This window comes from Rhipicephalus sanguineus, chromosome 1, assembly GCF_013339695.2.
Source record: "Rhipicephalus sanguineus isolate Rsan-2018 chromosome 1, BIME_Rsan_1.4, whole genome shotgun sequence".
Taxonomy (NCBI): Eukaryota; Metazoa; Arthropoda; class Arachnida; order Ixodida; family Ixodidae; genus Rhipicephalus; species Rhipicephalus sanguineus.
In genome coordinates this window covers 335,292,501-335,314,850 of record NC_051176.1, presented here as the reverse complement: position 1 = coordinate 335,314,850, position 22,350 = coordinate 335,292,501, and the positions used below count along the sequence as shown (strand labels likewise).

At 50.5% G+C, this 22,350-nt stretch overlaps 1 protein-coding gene across 3 annotated transcripts in view; it reads left to right on the top strand.

Annotated features, from left to right (window-relative positions):
• LOC119379570 (homeobox protein extradenticle) overlaps window positions 1-22,350 on the top strand; it is a 371,983-nt gene that overhangs the window by 316,207 nt on the left and 33,426 nt on the right. The window lies entirely within an intron of this gene.

The window sequence follows — 22,350 nt, the reverse complement described above, 5'->3', positions numbered from 1 at the left end:
AAAGGAGACCAGAATAAAGGCTGAACATGTAAAGTCAATAAAGTGAAGTCAAATCGTGCTGGCGTTCTTCTTCGTGGGACTCTGTACACTCGACCCCCGCTAGGTTTTGTGTCCAAGGTCCGTACTTAGCGTGCACGTGGCGCAACTATATACGAATCGTTTATTATGCTTTCAATGGCTCTCGGGCTCGGAAGTGAGCAGCGGGTTGTCTCTTATTACCCAGACGTACCACCTTATTTGTCCTGTTCGTATACCAGGCTTGCAAACCCCAATTGAATACTGTACCCATCGCCTTGACGTGGCGCTGAATTGCTAGGCTAAATTCACTCGGTTGTACTCATCACCTACACCGGTTTGCTTCAGTTGCAACGACTGCGCAGTCTCGGAAGTCAGCCGCGATTGCACACTGGTTGCGGTGCTCGGCTGCTGATCCGAAGGTCGCATGTTCGATTCCGACCGCGACGGCCAAATTTCGGTGGAGGCGAAATGGTGGAGTCGCGTGTATTTGTGCGATCTCAGTGCACGTTAAAGAACACCACATGGTCGAAATTTCCGGAGCCCTCCTCTACGGCGCTTCTCATAATCATATCGTGGTTTTGGTACGTAAAACCCCGCAAATTATCATTATGCGCTGTCTCGAAGGTGGTTAGTCGTTCTCACGTGAACAATAGGGCGTACGCAGAGGAATCCGGAGAAATTTCTCAGCGGTGCTTCATGACAGCTATCGAAAAACACAGCGTCGATGCTCGTTCCTAAGAAATCAATTCGCGTTTTCTTTTCTTTCTTTTTTTCAGCCGCTGCGGATAATCTCTGCCGATTGTAGTTCGCTCTTCTTTTGTGCGGATTAGTTCTATTGGGTGCGCATACGTACACGGCCCGAGGCGTATTGCTGCCATCGATTTCTTCAAGTGCGCTGCGCGGAATGAGAAAGTTTTGTGCCGCTGTCGATACTGTCCCACGGAGAAATAACAAAAGGAACGAGGGAGAGCTTGGCCTGTCATATTGCTTTGACGTCCCCACACTGGCTAATTCGATTTACCTTTCGTCTCTTCTGTTTGTGTGCGTCTGTGGCGCTTTTCTTTTCTCACAACTCTGGGAGTCACCTTCCTCTCCGCGTTTTCTTTTTTTTTTTTTTTTTGGTTTCTTTTCCTTAATCTCGACCGTATGTATTGCGGTCCACTTTCATACGGCGCATGCACGCAACCCCCCTCCCCTTATGTGAGTTCTATGCAAACACTGAAAATTCCAACACCCTGGTCGACTTCTTTTGTTTGTCGTCGCCGATCAAGAATCTTTTATCATTTTTCTTTAAAACGGAATTCTAAACCTAGCGCGACAGATGTGTTCTCCTTGGTCTTTTCTTCTCCCTTGCTTGAATCCCAGACTAAATTTGAGCCGTGAAGAATTCGATGGAGCGCCTAAAGTACGAAGGGACGTCGGCGTCCCTTCTCAGTGATCTCTTCAGAATTAGACGCCTGTCTCGCGTATCCGAAACGTCGTTTTGTTGTGCTGCCATTTTTAAAGAGGTCTCACGTTGGGCGCCTGCTGCGTTCCTTTACTAGCGCAGGACGCTCCATCGCCGCGGCAGTGTTAAAGGGACACTAAAGGCAAATAACAATTTATGTTAGAGTGAAAGCCCAATGTATGACAACTTCTAAAACGGCAATATTATCAACAGCAGTGCCCTACTTACCGAGAAATTAAGCTAAATGTATCACATGACGAGCGCCACGAGTGGGACATTTTCGAAGTGATACCGATGACGTAGGGAAGTCGGCCTACAATAAATCACTAGTAATCAAACTAGCAGCAGTAAAAAAAGAACATTCCGAGCATCAAAAGACGTAATAAAATGCTGTTTGTTCGTTTCCGCTTGATTCGTGGAAAACAAAACCTCGGTGGCGTTGCCATGGGGAACGGCGCGCGTGGTTCAAAGGTTCCGTTTTTGCCGAGCTGTGCCTCGCCCGTCTCAGTGGTAGTTTCGGGATCGCGTACTGCCGTGCGTGTTTTGCGCGCTCGTGAAGGTCGTTCTGACAGAAAGTTCGACAAAATGCCGCATGCGTGTGATATTGCCGGATGCCCGAATGGTGCAGAACGCCAGTGCTGCAGCAAGGAAACCGGTGTGTCTTTTCACTGGGTGCCGCGGAATGAACCCTTACGCTCGAAGTGGCTTAGTGTCATGCCATTGCGCCAGTGTGCTAAACAGTCAAAACCTCTGCGTGTGTGCTCGCTGCACTTTCGTACTGAGGATTACGAGACCAACCGCAACTTGGTGACGGCTTTGAATGTGCCCATCCGAGCAAGTCTTTGCCGCAGCGCCGTTGTTGCTACTGTGGGTCCCGCTACTTCCGCTCGGCTGCTACTAGTGTCGGCGGCCGCGCAGTAAAAGCGGGCAACGTTGGGCATGGCAGCAGTGACGTATGAGAGTCGTATTTTCAGGCGGGAGATTTGAAGCGCGCTAACGCGATGCGGACCACTAAAAACGTGATTTTATTTCAAAATAAGCACTTCCTTGGCACAAAAGCAGCGCTACGATGTTTCTGGACCGCTATTTCAACAATCAACGTCGACTTAATATTTGCCTTTAGTGTCCCTTTAAGTGGCTAATGCTGTATGACCGCAGAGCACGAGGTCGCGGGTTCGAACCCAGTGCGGACGGAATGAGCGAAGGTACCGCGCATCGCGTGTATACGTTAACGAACGCCAGGTGGCCAAAATTACTTGGAAAGTCCGGCCCCCATTACGGCGTCTGTTATCAGATGCAAGTTCTGTCACGAAAAACACAAGATATTTACTTTTTTTTATTTTTTTCCGGGAAACTGCCGCCGCTGTTTGCGATCTTGATTTTATGTGCGCCCCTTTTTCTCGCGATGACGGAGTGCCAGGCACGTAGCCAGGATTTTTTTTCGGGGGGGGGGGGGCCAAGGCCTAATTATTCGAAAGAAAGTCTTTTCATGGCAAAAAGAAAAAAAAAAGTTGCCCGGAAACATAAAAGGGTAGACGAATTTCGGGGGGGGGCGCCCCCCCCCCCTTGCCTACGTGCCTGCTGAGTGCTAAAAGTCGTTCATGATTCTTTTCCTCACGCTCCCTCTCAATGTAATCGAAGTAGCCTGGTAAGGAAGTTTTGAGCATGCGTTGAAAAAAATTGGTTGTAAGAATCGTCACACGGGGGTCAGCTTTCCTAACTGACAGATCACTCAAGCGTCAGGACAGCTTTATTTCTCTGAGACGTATTCGTAGCCACAGTATTTTACATAGTCTTAACATTTCTGGGTGAATCCGCCCGAGAAGTGCAGTGCGTCGAATAAGAGAGCCGCTTTTCGTTGGTCATGGGGCATTCGGGCTCAAGAAAATTTCCCTCGGCGTATCTCTTCTAACAGCAAAACTTGGGCCCCAAGTATTGGGCGTGCCTTCGGGTATCGTTGTGTCCGAACGGACATTTTTTTTTTTTTTTTTCCCTAGTCGTCCAAACGTTGCTTTTAAGCACTTGTCAGCAAATGAAAACAAAACAAAAATCTGCCGCAGCTGCACTATTTTTTCGAGTGCGACATGGCTTCTTCCTCCCCCCTCGGTGTGTTGTGGCATCGTCCTTTGCCCGGCGTTCTCCACTCCCACCTACTTCTGTTCGTGTTCACTGCCATTTAAAAGCACGCAATACTAACAACACACCTCGCGTGTTCTTACTGATCTTTGTCAGGAAACACGAGCGAGCGGGTATAAGCGTACACGAGGCCGGAAGGAGACCCCCTTTTTAGGCGTATATATGTTATTTGATCGGAATTATTCCAACTGTCAAGTTAAATGAGCAAGCTAAGGATACTTTACTTCGTTTCGCAACCACCGGGACACATAATTGTTGTGCTTGCATCAGTCTGCTTTCTTGCAAGAACAAACAGCCTGCCTAACAAGTCAGTTTCGCAAAATTTGATCGTGTTAGGGACATATGTTGGCAAATGAACTCATTCCTTAATTCGTCGGTGTCTTTTTCGGCGTAATGGTGGCGTAGCTCTTTAATACATGTAGTTTCCCGGTTTGTCTAATATGTGGATAACAGAACGGTTGGACTCCGGCCTCGTTGCCAGCCTCACCCGCTGGTGCTCGCTTTATGCGCCGGGAACCGCGTGCATTGCTAACTCTTCCGCGAGGAATGGCCTCACGAGCCAGGCAAATGGGGTGGAGTACACACTCACTGCCGAGGGGATAGCGTGTTGTGGGTGCAGGGAAAATGGATTCGAGGGTTGGGTGTCTGTTTTTGCGGCGTGCGCGGATGTGACACAAATGTAAATACACTCCTCTAAATAACAGGGTAGCATGTGCTGGGCAGGCGCGCTGTGATTGGTGCGCCTATGATGTCGATTGCCATGTGGACGGTGTGCTATTTGACGGCGACGACGTAAATGAGTGCATGCGTGTGTGTGTTCGCGGGGTGTCGTTTGTTCCCGGGCGCTGCTTTTCCTGTACAGGAGAGAGACGGCCATCACGACCGCTGCTTCGCGTGGTCGTGTGCCACCGGAGTGTGTACCGTGCGTGTGTGTGTTTTCTTTTCTCCTTTTTTGCGTGTGTTTGGGGGTTGAAACGAACACCTGGTTTTCTTTTGTTTTCATTCGTTTCTTCTCCTCCCTATCTCATCTGTGCGTGTACAGTGTTCATGCGGCTGGGCACGTTTCACGTGCGCGAATTCACGCAACTCGAAAAAGACACACGTGTAAATACGTATCTCGGCGCCATCTGACATGGCAGCGTTTGTTTGTTGTGCTCCAAGTGGCTGACTGACTTGTGTATGTGCGAGTGTGAACGTTGTTCCGCAATTTGTTTTTTCTTTTTTTTTTTCGCGTGCGTGTCGGGGTGGGGGGGAGGGCAGAGTTATTTCCTCGAGGACGCTTATTTTCTCTCTCTCTCACCATACTGTGGCCCGAGGTGTAGTGTGTGTTCTCGAGGAGACAGCAACGGCAATATAAGCTAAGTGACACAGACTCTGCGAGCCGTCGTCGGCACCTTTCTAATGCGGGCGACGGCGGTGTGCTTTGCAAAGTGTGTGTATGTGCGTGCGTGTGTGTACGTGTGACGCGAGAGGACGATGTTGCAAAGAGCGCGCGCCGGTGTGGAAGCACTAGGCACCAGAGCAGACAGTGTAGCGTTCTCCTTTATTATTTTTTTCTTTTAGGCGAAGTGTACGAGCAGCTATAACGGGAGGTTGCTGTGACGAGAGCGTCTGAGTGCGCGCGTCTGGTTCTGTTGGCGTGTCGAGAGATTTTTAGGCGCTGTGGCGGATGGACTCCCGCTCCCCTTGTCTAGCTTATCGCGGGCGGACGGCGCTGGCTTCGCGGCCTCCGTCCATCCTCTCACCTGGACACCGCGTTGGTTGGGGGTGGCGGCCCTCGCTCGTGGCCACGGGTCACGACCCGGTGCTCGAGCCGGTGGCGGACGCTCTGCCCGATGCCGGCTGCTGGGACGCGGGTAACGCTGCGCGAGGCTTCGAAACCGGCGCCGTTCACCAAGTTGTGTAGCCTACAGCGGAGTGTGTGTAATAATAATACGCGGGGCGGGTCGCCACGCGCGCTCTCATTGTGCGTTTTTATCTCCCGCCCTTCACCAGCCGCCTCTTCATCCCTCTTTTTTCCCCCCCTGGTTGGCCCGACCCGATTTACAGAAACAAATATCGCTTGTGTATATATGTGGACGATTGCGTTACTGGGATTCGAAGATGAATAAAAGGTTTCAAGTGAAAAGCATCGCGCCTCTTGCGTTCTCTCTCTCTCTGATGAGCACTCTCCGGCCAAGGAAGGCCCTTCGCTCTGCACCCGGACGTTGTCTGGGGAGAGACAGTCTTACCCGTGGACGATCGCAACTCATTCTGATCTTCGCACCAAACCACCAGTGGCGGCTGTAGGTTGTCGTAAGGCGCGCTTTTGAGCGCCGACATCCCACTCTCAGGTTCGTACGCGGCTTGTATCGCCTAAGTGGACGCGCGGTGACTGACCGAAGCCTTTCAGTTGCCTTGCGCGCGCGGAATTTATGCACTTCCTGTAATATAGCTGCTTATTGTGCGATACTGATTTGCGGAGGTGGGGCTTTCGTGGCAATATCCACGAGACAGAACTTTTTGCCGGACCTTACGTGGGAAGCCGGACCTTGTGGGACAGAACTTTTACCGGACCTTATGTGGGAAGCTTACAGGTGCGCGGTCGCGTGCTTTCCGAGTTGTAGAAACTCCACGACACGATTATTGGAGCCCAAAGGATTACACTTATAAAGTATAAAGGTTGGGCCGCATGTGTGTTGCTAAAATTATAAAGTTATCGGAATGCCTATGCTGGCGTCATGACACTTATCTGCTTATTTCATGTATGTAGTAATAAGAATACTTGTGAGGGCGGTGCTCATTAACGAACGAAAAAAAAATTAAGAAAAAGAAACACCGGCCACGGCGATCAGAGAAACGGAACCTGTGTATCGGTACATTATGGTGCATCCGCCTTCTGGGTGCCGAGTTTCGGCACCCAGAACAAAAACTTCTTACTTTGCTCAGAAAAACGTCCTACTTTAGAACTGTTCCAATCCAGATGTCACACATTTCTTAGCAAGCTTGCGGGATGCAGTAGCAAATAGCGATACGAACGAGAAGCTTTGCGAGTTCGTGTCCTGGTCCTTGGAAACTATAAAAAAGTATCAGAGCATAAACTACTCTCTAATAATAACAAAAAAAAAAAAAAGTCCGTTGACTTTTCGTCAGTCCTGACTTGCCATGCATATTAAAGAGACACGTAAACTATCTTCGGAGATCGTTACACACTCGTCGGAGAGTCGTGGGACCCGAAAGAGAGTTAGCGTGTCTCTTTAAAGAGAGTCATATACGGGGCTAGTCAGAACTTGCGAAAGGACTCAAACTTTTTTTTTTTTTAGAAACTATGTGGGCGCTTCGGCGCGTACCTTATATGAATAAAAAAGCCAAAATGTAATGCTCTTTTAAGATATCGTCACCCTTTGATGTGCTAAAGGCTCCGCTATAGCTTCGCTTCGCGGCTGATGACTTGGCTTACTTGCTCGTTGCCAGTACTACCAGTGATACTTGAACGTCTGGGGCCCGCTGCAGGGCTCATGATAGAATTACAGCAATCATCGTCAGTGTTATCATGGTGGCTGCCTGCAAAGTGTCCGTACCTAAGTTATACGGAGCGACTAACGGTTGTTCGGTCCACGCACCAACACATATTTTTGTACTAATTACTTTGCTGATTACGGATAAGAATTCACTGGGAAAATTAACCAGACAACAGATTGACCGACGTTAGCTGCATGGGCAACCCTAGACACAGATCGTGTTGCTCGCGCCTGGTAAAATAAAGGGAAAATATGCGATGAAATGTCAAGGTCCTGTGTGCTCACGTAATTATAACAGGATCTGCCCTTGATCTCCTCGCTGCTTCTATTGAATTAACGGTAGAAAGTGTGCCCACCTTTCGAAGCTAGAATACAGGCCACCAAATCGAAACGGCTGACAAAAAAGAAAGAAAAAGGAAGTCATGACGTTCTATTTCGTAACGTTTCTCATCGTTTTTTAATCGTTTTAGTTTCACTACGTTATTTTCTCACACGAACACGCCTGCGCACTATATGGGCTGGAACGGCGACATTGTCGTGACGTTTGGCATGACATACTCGTGTAAGAAACGAGTCGTTACAAAATTTGGCCAATGGGGCACACGTTCAACGCACCTATAGGGAACCCAAGCTCAAGTTTGGGCGCTACGCTCGTGCGGCCGAGCTATGCGTTAAGGCCGATGCAAACGGCACGATTTTCCATGCGATGCGACGTCCGACGCGGTGGTGGGGAAACCGGAATGGTGACCTATCATAGCATTGGGCAGCCACCATTCCGGCTGCCGCGTCGGCCGTCGCATCACATGGAAAATCGTACCGGCTGTCTCGCGCTTTGGACGTCGCATCGCATGGAAAATCTTACCGTCTGTCTCGGCCTTTACTGGGGCTAGACGCTGCCGGCGAAGGCGGTTTGTCGCCGGATTTGGCAACGGCGGCGGCAAGGCCACGTGCGCGCACGCGCTCCTCATTCGGCCCGGTGCACTGCTAGTCACCGGGTAGACATTGCTAGACATTGTGACGCACCACGGATGCAATCCGAGAGCTCGGCGCGTGCGCCGAAGCGGGGGTGGCATTGTTGTGGCGAAAGACGCGCCGTGGATATTCCCAGTTACGGTAAGAGCAGTGGCGCCGCTCGACGTTGCTTTGGAAGCCTATCGTTTCTAGTGTACCCCGAGCGTGGCACAACAGCAACAATAATCTTTGGTTAAGCTTTTGACACCGCTTGGTCCCGTCGTGCTGCTTCTCTAACGTAGTATCGATTCATTCCCATGTATTGGCGGCAAACAACTATTTCGAAAGGTGTGTATCAGGCGGGAGCCTCGTCGTATGACCGTTGCGAAAGCATCGAAGTAACTGTCAGCTTCCGTCCCTGACCGTCGCTCGTGCGCGTGTCACGGTCCTCTTTGTTACGGAGCTTTAAATATAACGCGCCCAAGAAGCGTGACGTAGGCAAAAACCTAAATTGTATATATTACAGGATCAATAGCATTATTTTGTAGTGGATCGCGTCCTCCAACTTAGGTCCGCTAATTCTAAACTGTATTCGCAAACAACGTTGTTAGAGAAGGCCATCCGCGAAGAGCTATGGCGGCAGTGGCAACCCTTTTCTGAAACGTGCTACATTTACGCCGTCAGTTTGAGTGTTATAGCCTTAGCGCTGCAGTAAACGTATACTGTGTAAGAAAAGAGAAGTGCATATAGTAAAACTGTTGTGCGCTTTCGGCGATGAAGCCAGAGACGTGCTGCGCTGCGAGACGAACGGTTGTCGCTGATCAGGCTGGCCGTTGCCATCTACTTGGTCTGACACGCGTATTAAATACAAGTGTGCAGAGGCTGCCGCGTCATATTCTTTCTTTAACAACAAAGCGTTGAAGAAGAATACTTGAACATGTGTATTCTGTTGTTTTAGATTTCGAAGGTGATCCCGACGGGAACGTTCTAGCGACGTCGCCTCTGGTCTAGGTGTTCCCGGTAACTTTACATTTGTCTCGGTCTTTACTGCTTTCATTGTAGCATGTGTTCGTTACTGTATACGCCGTTTCTTTCGCCCGTCTTGTGCGCCAGTGGAATCGGGTAGCGAAGGTGTACGAAAACGCTTCGCCAGTCGCGGTAGAGTTGGCCGTCGCCGTGCTTCTTGTCCGGTCCCCGGATTTGCAGTGCCGGCCATTGTTTGCCACTTTGTCGCCATATTACGGCAACTCTCCGACTCCGGCGGCGGAGCGGGAAAGTGAAATGAAAGCGCTGCCCAGACAGCGGGCTACCATATTTCGCGCCTTCACCGCATACACTGTCTTGTCCTTTGTCTTTTTCGCCCTGCTCTCCCTCACTCTCTCCGTATATATAACTGCGAACTCTGTTCGTGAGACGAATCGCCAATGTGAGCGGCAGAAAGAACCGGGAGATGGGGTGGCCTATTCCCGCTTTTATTTTTCCCGTCTATTCGGCTCCCTTCTTACTTTGTGGTCTTTATGCTCTCTTTTTTTCTTTTTCGTAGCGTGAAACTCTCTGCAAACGAGGTTGGGCCGAGCGGCGGAGCAGAGACAATCCGAATGAATCATAACGCGGGCGAAAGTTGCTGGTCGCGGGACAGCGAGGACGGGTGTGAGGTGTTGGTTGTTCTGTCTGCCAGAGGCATGGTGTGTCTGTACGTGCGTGCTGGGAGTACTGGGCTGCAGGCCGCCGCTACACCGGCGTGAGAGAGCCGCTGCTGCTCCGGGGTGAGCCAAGTGGGCGCCCGTGCTGCATCTCAATGCAGGGACGTTATGAATTTCTGATACCTTCGGGAATTGAAATGATTTCGCTGGAAGATGGGGAAGCTTGGAGGAGGGCAGTCTGAGCGGGGAAAGATGGGAGGGGGGTGGGGCCTCGAGTCGGTGGCGCACACGCACTCTCTATGGAGGTCGAGATGTACAGGGAAGACGTGTTTCGGGGGGAAGCCGAGGGGAACGGGACAGGCTCCCTCTCACCCCCCTTCCGCGCCACCTTTTCTTCCAGCCTTTCTGTTTTTCGTGACCGGAGAGCGAGCCCGGCGGGCAGAGCGAGCGCGATGTGTCGGTCCCGATAACGGGGCTTTCGGGATGAAGGACAAGGTGAGTTATACGCTCCGCCGCCCACGTCAGAGCTCTACTCGCCGCCACCCTCTCCAGTCCCCACCCGACAGCAGCACCTCTCTCAGTGGTGGCTCTCACTTTTCCCTATCCGGGAACCCAGTCAGGAAACCCCGGGGCTTCTATACTGCGTTGCTCCGCCGCATACTACACAACGGCATAGCCGCTACTGCTGCTCCGAGATCGTGGCGATTTGGTGCCTGCCTCCACTTCGTATCGTTGAGGGACCTCTTTTTTTTCCCCGTTATTACGTTTCAGTCCCTTTTCTTTAGTGTCTTTCCCTCGACCTCCCCGACGCCACCCTTCATTGATGTCCGCGTTATCCCAGCGGCGTCCCTTCTTTTTTTGCTCGTCGCGGACACTCTCACCTAGTTTCCCAATTTCCTCCCTTGCAGGTTGTTCGAACTATGCTCGGAGCTATCTTTTTATTTCTTTAGCACCGTCGAATATGGCACTTTCCTTTTATATTTTCCTGATTTACTGCGTACGTTCTTTCTCCTTATTTAGCAGTATTCTTTCTGACTACATCTTTTCTCGCTCCCTCCCTCCTTAATGGCGCTCTCTCAGATAGCGTGCTTCCTCCCTATTAACAGGTCGCTATAATGCGAAGGGAACGCATGACTCAAGCCCGGTCGTCCACGGCCGCGTGTCTTCCAACTTAGTTTGAAGCACCACTACATCCTAGCCGCAGCCCTAACTGGCGCCTTGTCAAACTGCTCTGAAGCAGGCAGCGTCGCTCTTAAAACGCCTTCATATACGCAGTATCACGGACATGGGGACAGACTTCACGGCGCTCGTAGATCGAGAGAAGTCGCTTGCCTTTGTGCGTGTTTTTTTTTTTTTTTTTTTTTTTTTTTGACGGAATCGGGAAGAGACAGTCGCATTCAGGTATCTCGTGAGTGATGGCTCGAACGACGCCATACCGAATAGTGAGCCATGACAGCTTTATCTAAAAGTAATGCATCCACGTAAGCGCTGCGATGGGATGAGCGAGATCAAGCATGGGAACCGAGGCGCTCGATTCCTTTCGAGAAGGAAATGGAGTCAAGCAAGGAATAGGGGCAATTAACAAAGTTCGTGCGTTTAATTTTAACCCAGGAACAATAAGTAAAATGGAAATTAAGTTAGAAGGAAAGCACCGCCGGTGGTGCACTTAACGGGTGAGTTTTTGTCGGCTACGCGAGTCCTCGAAGCTCGTGTACTTAGTTCGATGACGAAGCACCGTTTCTTTGTAAAAGAGGTTGCTTGGTTCCAAGAAGGAGTAGCGGATGATCACGCGATCACGACTAGTAAACGCGCCATCCATTTCTGAAACCTTTTGCTCGACTGAAGATCACCGAACAAGAGCACTAAGTGGAAAGAATGGGTTCGAGTACATTTCAACAGTATTCCGAAGACAAGGCGTTCCCGACACGAGGCAGCTCTCCTCTGTAGACATGGGCGTCGGCAGGGTGGGGGGTGCAGAAGGGGCACTTGCCCCCCACCGCAACACAGGCTTGCACCACCAAGACAAAATGCTGCCGACGCCCATGTCTGTATATACGAGTTTTCCTCATTAAAACTGTTCTCACCGGAATCGCACGGTGCCGCACGCGCTGTGTGCGGTTGCAACGAGACCATCGACCATCTTTTGTGCGAATCTCCTCAACTTAATGCTCACAGATAATCGCTCTCCGTCGTCATCAGTACGATTTGGGTGACCAGCCGATGCTCACACAGAGGATGCTGAAGCACCCATCTTGCCGTCCGTGGAGGCTCTCAAAGCTCTTATAACAACATTACCATTAACGGGGCCCGTGTGGGTAAACACGTGAAGTTCTAGCGTATGCGTGCTTTGAGAAAGACGTCGTTTCTTATTATTACCATACATGCACCTTCGCTGCTTGTGCTTAGAAGTTGCTCAACTGCACGCTTTACTGGTTCACCTCCCTCACTTCTATTATTTATTTTGCGTTGGCATTGTCGTTAGCTCACCTTACTGACCACAAGCGTGTCTTCGCGTATAGGCCCTTCATTCGATTGGTGGGTCATCCAAATGTAAACATGAAACCTTGACCTTCGTTTTTTCTTCCGTTATTAAATCATATTATGGTGAAATTAACGACAGTAAAGTTTTCAAAGAATACCTTATCAGTCTAAATTGATTCGTTGCCTCACTTTATAGTGTCCCTTTAAAGGGTTTATTTTGAAAAATTTAACCGGGGTTTTGTTTACCTTGAGAATTTAAGGATTGCCAAATGATCGGCGTTACGTCAAGATGACAAGATAGCAGTATGGTCAAGAAAGCAAACGCTGGTAGCGCCTCAAGGAAGAATTGGAGGCAGACCGGAAACGGGGTGCGTGGACCACATATCTTCTATGGCATTAGAAGACAACCTGTGGACTGGACTCTGCGCTACTTCCACATTGTGCTATCGCACAAGAAATGTTGTTCCTGTACTCTCCATTACGCTTCGTTCGTCAGACATACTGCTTTAGGATATAGCGTACCGCGATATGCGTTATTACCCAGCTCGTGTTATGTTTCTGTGTAAGCGCACTGGTATCAAATGAACGTGTTGCGGAAAGTATCGACTGCACTTGAGTACGTGTAGATTGCCTTAACTCCTCACTTGAGATGGGCATACGCGAATAACGAGCTCCGGACTTCGAGATTAGCGCACTTTGACGTGTCTTCTCTCCCCAAGGGACGACGCTCTGTAGGCGCCGGCAGTCTATGGATGTAAACGGCTAGTCCTTACATACGCTCACCCATGCGCTTCCTAAGTAATGTTCGATGCCTGACCATTTCTCAATTTTTCGAACGACGTGTCAAGAACGTGCGCCGATCGAGGCAGCATGTCTCCGTCCGTCTATATAGGTTTCCGCTTGTCAAAAAACAGCGAAGTCCGCGAATGCAGCCTTCCTCGCAGTCGTAATGAAAGCAGCCCTCTGACCCACCCAAGTCGCCGTCATTTCGCGACGTTCGAAATCGACGTTCGTATACACGTGTACGGCGCAGGTGCCATTTACAGACGCGCGCAGTTGCCGGCGACATGCGTCATCGCCCCGTCCGTCCGCAGCCGCCAACGTGCAAACGCAATCGCGCATGTTCGTGTCGCGTGCGTATTGGCTACTGACGTCCAATGACGGCACCTTCACTGACGGCACGAGCAGCTGACAAGGACGCGTGGAGTCGTTGCCGGTTTCGCTGTCCTATGCTGTCGACAGCCGTCCCTATACACGTGTGTGGCGCGCGTGTATCGATCACTATTTCTGAGGCTCGCGCATGTGTCAACATAGTCGGCTCGCACTTCATTGCACATCCCCTGTTGCCTTTGGGCGTGCATGTCAGAGCTCACGTAGTCGCTTAAACCTGCCTCTCCTTCGATATTGTGTCTGGTTTCTCCTTTACCCGTCTGTTTTGACAGCGATATACCCTTCCTTACATGTTCTTTGAAATGAGCGGCGAGTATTTCACACTCCTCAGTCATGGAGCGTTTCGTTTTTCCCTCCGCTATACAAATGCTTCGCGTCCTCCTTAGTCATACTTTCATACCCATTGTCCGACTTTGTTGGAATATCACCGTCGCGGACCAGCTTTGCTTCTGTATTCCTGACATCGCTTTCGTTTGGCTCACTAGCATCGCCTCCCTCTACACAAAAGCTCGCGCATCCTAGTACTGCAACTGATCCGGGCCTTTACATTTACGTGTTAAGTTTGCCTGCATATGCACCCGTCACCACTGTCTAGCGAGCACAGTGGTATTTTATTAGCCGAATCACCTGCAGTAAGTCTCGCTCTCTGCGTTTAGATTAGAGGACACAAAAGGCTTGAGTTTTTAGCTGGGCAGGCTTTGGGTTCTTGGGCATTCGCGAAAGGCTAGGTTTCCCTAATAACATTAATAAAAAAAAAAAAGCTGTGTCTCTCGCGTACTCGGATTTACTGGAGCTCATGCGGTTTGCTCACGCAAACGGTACCCTAGTGTGTTGCGTTGCCTAATCTAGAAGGCTGGCTGTAGGTGTCAGAGCACCATGAAATCTCTCGGGCATGAAATTCCACATCGGCGCTGAAAAAAGGCTGCAGTTTCTGGCAGTAGCTGTGACACCCCCTAACAGAAATTGCCCTTCCTGAAACTGCGTTGACACTGCCTCCACTTCATGCAATAAGTGTATTCCTCCGCTGCAGCGTTGTGCATTGTGCGGGAGATGCAGCGCAAAACGGTCGAATCCTGGCCCCGATTTCCATGCGACTCACGTCTGCGCGGCGCTCACCGTCGTCGCCTTATTGTTATTGCTATGCTGTTCCAGTGCAGCGACGTTTACAGTAGATGCGGCAAGGAGGGCGCGAAGCGAAAAGAGGTGGGCGGTTGGGGACACTTTCTGTGGTGTAGCCGGGAGACGAAAATGGTCTGAACCTGCGTCCGTTATTATTATCTGCCTTCCTTACTCTTCCTTTTGAAACGTCATGCGAGCCAGCTTGCGCTCCCAGTCTTGGTCAGAGTGCCGTTCGTTCCCACAGGACTGACTGCGTGCCGTCCATTCAGACGTATACCCATCCTTTCATTATCCGTGGAGAAGTATACCGCTGAGCTGGGTGATGTATATACATGGCCTGTGTCCTCTAAATTATAACTTTCGGGGAATATATTTTCGCGAGATTTCTCGTGACTATAGCACGGGACACCTAGACGGAAACTGGCATTCACGACGCATTGCCATGCAGCATGTTCTTGTAGTGGCACAGTGCACTTGGACGACTGTCGCCCATATATGGACCATCTCGACCAGTACGTGAGCCACGCAAAATGCCGTGAAGGAATCTCCTATAAAGGGGTCATCTGAGAATACCGCCTGAAATCGCCTTATAGTACTTCGCAATTGCACATTAGTTCTGCGGGAATTTGCGAGGTGGCGGAAAGGTTAGGAAAGGGAAAATTGGCAACCACCAGTTCTGTGACACAAAGCCACTCAGAAAACGATACGGATTTCTCAGAAAGCAAACTTCTTAGTGGAGGAAACCTCGGCCTGGTCCAGGGACCATGCAGGACGAAGTCAGAATTTCAGTGGGGGTGACATGCAAGAGCACCCGTGTACTTAGATTCAGAAGCAGGTTAAAGAACCGCAGATAGTTAAAATTAATCCGGAGCCCGCCATTAAAGCGTGCCTCATAATCACATAGTGGTTTTGGCACGTAAAGCCCTAGTAAATTATTAATCAAGAGGCAAGCAGGCGTGAGGTTGACTTCACCTCCAAAACAATACCCTGATAACGCAATGTACAGTTTCGAGACCTGAACTCCGCAAGTTACGGAAATCGTTAAAGAAATCGGGGGCAGGGAAAGTGTGCGCACACATGTGTGATGAAAAGCCACTATGCGCAAACTTCTAGCAGCCGCGACGCGGTTGCTCCTACCGTTACCTGTTTCCGTCTTTCGTTTCATTTTATGAAGCCCTGTATATCGCCGTGTGCAAAGATAAAACCCACAGTTGTCACTCATCGTTCCATGGTGTCGTATATCCTGTTCTCGCGTGTTGCGCTGACCGGCGTCTCGGGGGGCCACTGCGCGGGATTAAGCGATGCCTGCGCCGTCACCGCGTGGTGTGGCACTTGGCTCTTTCAGCGTGGTTCGAACTGTCACCGCTCGGTGCCGTTGTCGGCGTTGTTTATGGCTTTGGAGCGACTCTGTGAAAGTTAACAAGCTCTTACACGCGGCATCCGCGTGGGAACTGTTTCTTTGGGTCCCCGGCCGGCCGCAGCTCCGGATGAATGTTGCGGCAGCGACGTGCGCCACGTCAGCTGCTGGAGGGCCTCAGTGATGGACGGGCGACGGAGGACCTCATTAGTTGAAGCGAGGGACCGGCGCACCGTAACATCGCCGTTCATTTTCTTTCCGTTTCCAGCGTTTTGTTCTCTCTCTTCGTGCTTCTCGCCCACCGTAGCGATGCGTATAGCTGTGTGTCGCTTCGGGCAGCGTGTATTTGCCCCTGTGGCGTTGTCCCACGTGCGTAGTGACAACCTTACGATCTATACGACGGGGTTGAAAACGTTTTGTCTCGTAGAAAGATTTTCGGTTTGAAATGAAAAACACGAAGGCAGTGGGGGTGGGGGCTCACAATTATCACCGTGTACATTTCTTTTTCTTGTGTGGGTGTGCATGTGATCGAGGGTGCCAACTTGCCTGCGTAAAATTTACTTGACCTCCGGTTCTTAGCCATTTATGTGCGTTGATACTTTAGTTCTGCCTGTGTATTTGTCATTTGCTTATCGCCTGTTACATTCCTCTATTAATCCCCTCCTCCCGAAAGAGTAGGCAAGCGTTGTTCCCCACTCGGTGGCAGTTGTCAGCCTGCTCCCTCTCGGTTTCCTCATGTCCTTGTATGTTCATGTATGTGTATCAAATAATAATAATTGCTACAGTGCTACACGTTGTACGAGGATACTAAATTGCCTTAAAACGGCCCGCAGTCGAGAGTTTGAAGAGCAGAAGCAATGCTTAATAGCATAGCCTGTCTATATATGTATATATAATATTTCTGAGGTATCACTACAGGAATGTGAAATTGTATAGTCAAATGGCGTAGTCCCTATTTTTTGGACGCCTAAGCGTTAGGAAGAATGTAGAGTACGCAACGTGTCAACTTTCCTCTGTCCACCTTTTCCGCTGCCAGTGCGAAATTTTCTTTCGTATTCATTTGAACATAAAATGGAGCATTTTTAGCGTTAATGCTGTCATCGACTTCTCTACCAAACGTACATGTCGCAGTTACATTGTTGACAACGTAGTATTTTTATCGGTTCATGTGTATAGTTCTTGAATGGATAAGTAGTTATTGCATCAGCCACTTGGTGAGCGTATTTTCGGTTTGAAACAGCCTGCGCACCTCCACTGCACATTCAGTTGGTGAGGAATATGATATGCTGAACATTTCAAATTCCGTCATATTGTCTAATTCGCCTCTCGTCAGCTCCGATTTACTCAGAACGGAAAGATGACGGGATTTGACGATGTCTAGAATAGCACGCCGGCGATGCGCTGGAGGTCTAGTGGGCGCACATATTAAGTAGGCGTCAGCGGCAAACTGCGCGTCTTTGAGAAAACTCATCTGGGCCCGCAGTTTCCAGCAAAACGCCTCAGTGGAGTGATGCGCCTCCTCCAAACGGTCTAGACAATGCATGTATGTAGGCAATGATGTATCACCGAAAGGAATCACTCGATGACACGGCCCCCTGAAGCCTAGTGAATAAACCAAGTTTCTCATCCTAGTTTGGGGTATATCATGTCATTCACGTTCCTGGCAAGGAGCTCGTCGTGGGGCCTATGCGAAAGCCTTTTGCCGCGAGAGCATTCTCGGGTGCTGCCGGCTGCACGTTTCCCGCGCAACTCGAGCGGCACGCTGTCCTCTGCATCGCGTCTATCCAAAGGAGATTGGCCAGGCCGCTGGTTGCCGAGGGGGCATCTCGACGCAGCCCCACCGCCGTTCGGGAGTTCCTCGAGCGCAGCGCTTCGTGCGGCTCCTTCCGCACTTCTGGTCATCGCGAAACGAGGGGCGGCAGGGAGGTCAGATAAGCCTTCGTGGGCTCCGCTGCACCTGCCGCGACCGCAGCGGTGATGGGCGAACCCCCCTTCACCCCCCCCCTTTTCGCTCTGTTGGAAATCGAACGGCCGCGGGCAGAGGATGCCTTCCACGGTTCATCTAACCGTGGCCGTCCCTTGTGGTGCCCGGGTCGCGCGAATGGGCGCCATATTTGCCCTGTGGCGTTTGATCGCCCGCCCTTTTCCCTGAGCCCTGCCGACCACCGCGGGCACTGAGGCGTGCGTTTGTATATCGATGTAGATGGGCCACCACAGCTGCAGATGGCGATGGCGGAACCGAAGTGCGGTGCTGCAGCGCTTCCTCGAGGATGTGCTTGTTCAAACCGCGCACTCGGCACTGCAGATCAACGACATATGCAGAGCGGACAGGCTGCTAACGCGGCACAAAGCGGAGGACGACACCAGTGGGCATGCATGACACAGTGCGCCTACTTTTGCAATCCATGGAAAGAAACAGAAAGGAACGGGAATGCACTTGCGCGATGACGCAGGTTTTTGGATAAGACCAGTACCGCCTTGCAGGCACAAGTCGAATGGAAAGAGCTACGGTGTCAGAGTAGTCTGAAGGCTTTACTCGATTACTACCAGGGGTCTCTTGAAAACCGCCATGACTCAACGTCTGGGCGCCGCCCGAGGAAGGGGGGCTCCGATGGGGCTAGTCTTCCGGCCCAGCCCCGCCACCCTTGGCCCCAGCAAGGACACAAAATAAGGTTCTCTCTCTCTCTCTCTCTCTCTCTCTCTCTCTCTCTCTCTCTCTCTCTCTCTGAAGGAAAGTAATTGAGTTGGCCATAGAATGCCGCGAGCTTAGTGGTGGCGATGGGCGCCTGGCCAATAACTGAGCTTGAAATAAATCACATGTAAAGTTGCTGCCTTATTTATCACGTTTTGACGCGCGCCAGACTGTTAACTTCGTTCGAACAAGCCAACCCTGAACTTTTCACTTTATTATCATATCTAAGCCTCACGCTTTGGGTGATGTTTCACGTGGTCGGTATTTCTGCAGCTTTAGACTGTTTTGTTTGAGAAAAAAGAAAATATGGCCTAGGTATGGGAAACATAAAAACCTAGGTCAGATTTAGACCTATGTGATGTCTGTTATTGAACTGTGAATACCTCGCATAGATTGTTGTAGGCTCCCTGTTTGCATGAACAGGCACGGCTCCGTAAAATGTCGAGTGGTTGTCGAGACATCGGAGATGCGTAGAATTATTTTGTACGCGCATCGCGAATTCACTCTCGTTGTTCACTTTTCCGGATTTTCTTGTGCCGGCATAACCGTATATGATGTCTGTGTTATGGACTCTCGATTACACGCCAGCGCATACTAATAAAGTTGCCACTTTTATGGAATTCCATACCGAGCTGCTGTAGGAGTTTAACACATACTCATGTTTGTTTTTATTTTAATATGTATAAATAAAGGCATGGCGATGAGACTCGGCCATGAAATACTCGAGCGCGCAAGCTATAGAAAGCGTTGCCGCAGATCAAGCGAAAACGGTGATCGCGAATACTGATTCCTTAGCCAGACTAATCTTCACATCTTTCGTGCTTAGTTGCGTCATCAACTACGTATTAGCTGCGTCAATCCAATCATACGTGAACGTTTAGAATTACTCTTGTGCAAGTGTCGCAGTGGATCAGTTGGCAATGGCACGTTGTGCTACTTATATATTATAACCCACTGTTGCGGTGGCGGTTCCCGGCCGTTTTGATCTCAAATAAGGGTTGGGTAGTACTTGAGCAAATGCGTCCGTTTGCTATGACTTACATGTACGTTAGTTGAAAGATCTGGCGTATGGTGCAAACTATACTCCTTAGAGCTCGACATTACTCGTCTTTCGTACACAGTGCTTCTGTGCAGCGTCGGATTCGTAAAAAGCCGCCACTCGTCAACTTCTCATGTTTCTGCACTGTTATACAGCGACTTCATGGCACTAGGAACGTGGCGCTTAGGCTGTAAATAATGTCGCCACGCGGTTATTTGACGCGTATATCTGTATCTAATGTGCAATAGCACGGACGAACCTCGGGGCTTAATTGTCCGAATTCTCATCGCCACGAATGAATTCACTCGAGTCCCTTGCGCGCTTTCTCTCGCAGCATACTTTTTATTTTGTTATATATATATATATATATATCTGTAATGCCTCCCGAAGAGATCCCTGCGTGGCATGCGGCTGCGATAATAAGGGGCCGCCCGCTGGGATCGGAGCACTTATTTTTTTGCCTCGTCCGGTTCGCTGTCTTCGAGACGCATGCTTCGCCTTCTCCAGCCGTGCAAGGGGTCGAAAACAGAACGCTGCGCGAAGGATCAGCCGGAGATCCCCGGGCGCGGGGGTGGGGGGAGAGTCCTGCCCGTTCGGTGCCGAACTTCTCCGGGGCTGCCAGGCGCTTTTCTAATGATTTACTCCTCGGGATTTTTGCGCGCTTCGCCGAAACAACGACATAAGTCCGGCGAATAAATAAGACCGGCCGCCGACGGCAGCGGGCGGGGGTGCCAAGAACGGCGGCGAAAAGGAGGCGCCTCGAGAGTGCGTCGGATAAAAACAAAAGCCGCTCCTCGGGGGGGAAAAAAGGGGAAAACAAAAAAGAGAGAGAGAGGGGGAAGTGTAGAGAGCGAAGGGCGTTCGCGACATGGCTGCGGACGCGTTCCTGCGCGCGTGGAGTGGAGGGAAGGCACGATGCCCGTTTTGCCCAGTTCGAAGGGAAAGAGATGGGGGGTGGGAGGAGGATCAGGAGGAGATCGTTTTGCAGCGCGCTCGGGAAATGGGGATTTATGCCTTTGCTTGGCCATTCTTTTCCCGGCCGTCTCTCCTTGGTCCCGATTATTTCTTTCCTCTTCTTCCCCGCCGACTGCCTGTCTGCCGGACTTCCTTTTGTTTCGTCCGCCCTCGAGGTGGAGGAAGCGTTGCGCAGAAGAAAAAGAAAAATCGGCCATCGGTGTGCCGGGGGGGGGGGGGGGGGTGCTCGCCTTCAACTGGCCAGTGGCGCATCTGCAACGTTGCCACTGGGCCCGGTCCGATATCCGCGCCGTGTCCGGTCCTGCTGCCTTTGTTTCCCTTCTTCGTTTTCGGCCGTGCTTCTGTTTTGCGGAATGCCACTTTGGAATGGATGTGCGCCTCCTCTGCTTGGGGGTGAAGGGGGAGCGCGTTTCCTTGACGCGCGCCACCCCTATCTGCGCGCACACACGCACGCACGCACGCACGCACGCACACACACACACACACACACACACACACACACACACACACACACACACACACACACACACACACACACACCGGGATCTCGCGCGTACACGGGATAAGCTCCCCCGCACACTGCTGAGAAAGCTGAGATGTGCAAGATCTGGATGCCTTTCTTTATTTCCTTCCGAGGGGTGGCACCGCCAACTGTCTTCGCTGCTCTTATTATCGTTCCGTATGCAGGACTACGTCATACCTGCGGCAGCTGATGGCACGCCGAAAAGCGCAGCGTAAGCTTCAAGTTCGAACCCTACATTGTGGGCAGGATATGCAAGCTATATAGTCCTGATATTCGCGACACCACCGCGACTAAAATTTTACACAATTTTTTTTGAGTCAGAGAGTTGTTGGTATGTATGTGCCGTATCTGCGGCATCCTAATAGCGAAGCTGACTAAGACAGTTGCCTTTTATTTATGTTCCTTCATTTTCGTTTTTTATACGCGGCCACGGTTACACAAGGCACAGGAAAATCTCCTTCAAGAAAAGGGCCGAGGCGCGACTGCGATGTTAACCTATGTTTGCGGAGTGACGCTGTCGCAAACAGACTGTACTGCATTGCATTCTGGCGTGTAAAGTCAATTGAAGAAGAGAAGACGATAATGTTTAATGAAGAGAAAGGAGGAGAGGTCGGCCTGGAAAGCGGGTTTCTAGCCTGCTAGTCCTCACGGGGGCAAGGGGAAAAGCGAAAATATCCAGAGTATAGGAGCCATTGTCCTGTTTGGCTATTTCCGCCGATTCTTTCGTATAGGTTTGGACAGTTGGGCAATGGGTGAAACACAATGCTATGCTGATAAGTGTGCAGGCTGTTTCATATTATCAATAACCGTACTGTGGCGAAACGCGCAAGGCGGCACTGTCCCGAGTGCTAAACCCTGTCGTCTTGTGTATTTCGTTGCGCTGCCTTCATCACGATCAACATAAAAGCTTTAAAATTCTCTTTATCATTTTGCGTCGAGCCAGCGACAGAAGTCAGTGAACTGTGCTTGTCATAAATTAGAAACAGTTTAGTTCAATGGTATTGCTCGAGCATTTACGCCAATCGTATAAGTCTTTAGCGTTGCAATACAGGGCGCCTTCTGCATAAGTGCACTAGACACTTTTAAAGATCTCGGTACTCGAACCAACCATTGTATACGCTAATTAGACAGCACATCGGCTTCTGTACGAGCATTGGAGTAGTGGAATTGTAAAGCGAGTAAAAAGATACAACTTTCCTGTACTCGAACTGCAAATAACGTTTTTTTGGCTTGCCTCTCGGATCAAAACGTAGAAATACAGGCCGTGGTATTCTCTAAATAACAAGCGTTTCCTGAACG